Source organism: Entelurus aequoreus, linkage group LG02 (assembly GCF_033978785.1).
Source record: "Entelurus aequoreus isolate RoL-2023_Sb linkage group LG02, RoL_Eaeq_v1.1, whole genome shotgun sequence".
In the NCBI taxonomy this organism is placed as follows: domain Eukaryota; kingdom Metazoa; phylum Chordata; class Actinopteri; order Syngnathiformes; family Syngnathidae; genus Entelurus; species Entelurus aequoreus.
The window spans coordinates 7190914-7194078 of record NC_084732.1 but is presented as its reverse complement, the minus strand read 5'-3'; the positions used below and the strand labels follow the sequence as shown (position 1 = coordinate 7194078).

Below are 3165 nucleotides of genomic sequence, written 5' to 3'. Positions count from 1 at the left end.
TGCTTGGTTCTTCTTACATTCGTCCCCCTGCACATCCTAAGAACATGTTGCGATGCCGGAGAACACTCATAATGTTTTCCTTCCGTTCACTACTTTTGTTTTGCCTGTCTTTTTGAAATGAAGATGTTCTGTGCTTTTATGTTGTGATTATGTTCTATAGTATTTTATTCAACACATCCAGGATAAGTTGTTGGATTTTGTTCCTGCTCTAAGTGCCAAAAAAACCTCTGAGAAAAACTGGTCAAATGTTATTTGTTATGAGTTTATTTTGTGATTGATGCTGTATTACTGCCTTTTGTATGGACCCCTGCTAAAGTCCTCAAACTCTGCGGCGATAAATATGCGTGGTTCTTCTTACATCCGTCCCCTGCATATCCTAAGAACATGTTGCGATGCCGGAGAACACTCATAATGTTTTCCTTCCGTTCACTACTTTTGTTTTACCTGTCTTTTGAAATGGAGATGTTCTGTGCTTTTTTGTTGAGATTATGTTCTATAGTATTTGTCTTTTGTCAAATGTTATTTTCTAAATTCGTTTATTTTGTGATCGATGCTGTATTACTGCCTTTTGTATAGCCCCCTGCTAAATGATTTAAACGCTGCGGCGATAGCTCTGCTTGGTTCTTCTTACATTCGTCCCCCTGCACATCCTAAGAACATGTTGCAATGCCTGAGATCACTTATCATTTTTGTTCCCTTCTGTTCACTACTTTTGTTTTACCTGTCTTTTTGAAATGGAGATGTCCTGTGCTTTTATGTTGTGATTATGTTCCATAGTATTTGCCTTTTGGTCAAATGTTATTTTCTAAATGAGTTTATTTTGTGATTGATGCTGTATTACTGCCTTTTTTTGTTTAACCCCTGCTAAATTCTTTAAACTCTGTGGCGATAGCTCTGCTGGGTTCTTCTTATATCCGTCCCCCGCACATCCTAAGAACACGAGACAATATTGTATTTGTCTTTTGGTCAAATGTTATTTTCCACTTGTTAACTGTTAGCGTGCTAACTTCGGCATGCTAGCACGCTAACATCAAAGGGCTAACTTTTTAGCTAACTTTAGGTTGTTTTTTTCTGTAATTACTAAGGCTAACTTTTTGAGCTAGTTTTGCAACCGTTTACACCAGAGTCATATAACTTGGTACGTGACATTTGTTAACTGTTAGCCTGCAAACGATAGCATGCTGGCAAGCTAACTTACTAAGTTTTTCATTTAATTTTACACTTTTTTTCCTGTATTTTAGCAGCCATACACCTTTGAGTCATATAACTTGGTATATGAGACATGCTAACTGTTATCATGCTAACATTGGCATGCATGCTAAATGTTAGCATTTTAATGTAACGTTTTAGGCTAGCTGTTTAGCTCATTTTACACAGTGTGGAAAATGCATATATATGTTAAAGAGTTATTTCTTTATTCATATTCATGTTTTTCCATTTGTACTCTTTCTATTTTTTCATTTTATGTCCGCAAGTAAACCGTGTGTGTTACCTTGAAGACTTGGAATGTAGGAGTTGGAGTACTCCCTTATATCTTATCTGTAGTAGAACATTGAGCCTGTAATCCTTTCTGGAGAGGGCGGGGGCTGTTTGCGTATTCAAGAAGGTGTCTCTTCCTGTTTGAATGTTAGAACAACTTATGAAGCCAGTATGAATGTGTTGGTCCAGGTGGTTCTCCTAAAGCTTTAGTAAAACTTGATAATATTCCAATTCTGTCTTGATGGTCCTTCTTACTCTGCATATATGTCATCTGAAAGAACTTGGGATTGACAAGTGACTTCACTGCCATCGGACCACCTAAAACTCAGATACTCGGCACCATCATAAAAGTACGGCGGCTTCCGACCACGGGGCACAGATAACAGGCCATCAACATTTTCTAGTTATGTATTATTATTATATTATCACGTGTTGTTTTGTTGGACTGATTAAAGAAACAAAACAAAAAAAACCCGAGATTTTTTAAACTATATTTAAAGTTGCAGGTACAATAAAAACTAATGTTTTCAAATGAATGAATAATGGTGGTATTAATCGTGATTACAATATCAATAAAAATAATTGTGATGACTATTTTTGCCATATGGAGTTGGTGTTAGTTTTTATTTTTGCAGCTGTTTTAAAAGTGCACAAGTGGGCCATCGCCTTCCACAAAACATATTTCCCACAAATCACTTCACCGCTGGACACAAAACCTCGACCCCCCCTCCGCAAAGTTCCCTCTGTCCTTTTCTCCATTTCCTGTCCGCGAGGCAGGATGTAGGACGACCCAGCAGGGAGTAAACAACAACAACAACAACAACAACACAGGGGCGCCAAGGGGAGGGCGTGGACAACGCCAGGGGCGGCCGTCTTTCCCTTTTTTCTGCGTGGCGTCACGTTGTTGTTGTTGTTGTTTACTCAGCAGCAAATATTTCATCAGAAAGTGTGATATGCGACATGTTGTTACCGATACGATACGGAGTAAAATGGAGCCCGCACTAATTGATATCAGCCAGTTTGTCAACATAATGAATTAATGACATCACCAAGGTCAGTTGTCCAATCACACTCTCTATTTAATAGAGTTTGGACACCTGACTATTCCATCTGATTTGATTCCTGAGTTGACAATTCGATTCAGAATCGATTCGCAATTTAACACGGTTCTCAATTGAAAACGAATACTTCAATGTATCATTTGGCGTAATAACTGAAGTGAAACTTTATAGTTTTAATTAAAACAACTGTAGTTAAAATAATTATAATGGAAACTTTAGATATGTTATTTTTGTTATTACAACAACAACAACAACAACAACAATAATAATAATAATAATAATAATAATAATAATAATAATAATAATAAATACAATAAAATAAAATATTATTGTTGTTATAATTAATATAATTATAATGGAAACTTTTTTAATGAAACTTTTAATGAATCAAAACAGGTTACAGGTTAGAAAAGCTTATTCAGGTTGCATGAAGACAGCCATATGTGTGTGTGTATATATATATATATATATATATATATATATATATATATATATATATATATATATATATATATATATATATATATATATATATATATATATATATATATATATATATATATATATATATATATATATCTATATACATACATATATATATATATATGTATATGTGTATGTATAT

At 34.5% G+C, this 3165-nt stretch overlaps 1 protein-coding gene and 1 non-coding gene across 2 annotated transcripts in view; one reads left to right on the top strand and one right to left on the bottom strand.

Annotated features, from left to right (window-relative positions):
* LOC133665325 (phosphorylase b kinase regulatory subunit beta-like) overlaps window positions 1–3165 on the top strand; it is a 151419-nt gene that overhangs the window by 63420 nt on the left and 84834 nt on the right. The gene's annotated exons all lie outside the window — the stretch shown is intronic.
* LOC133642762 (small nucleolar RNA SNORD66) lies at window positions 1801–1878 on the bottom strand. Its single transcript, XR_009824598.1, has one exon. It is a non-coding gene; the product is annotated as a small nucleolar RNA SNORD66 (small nucleolar RNA).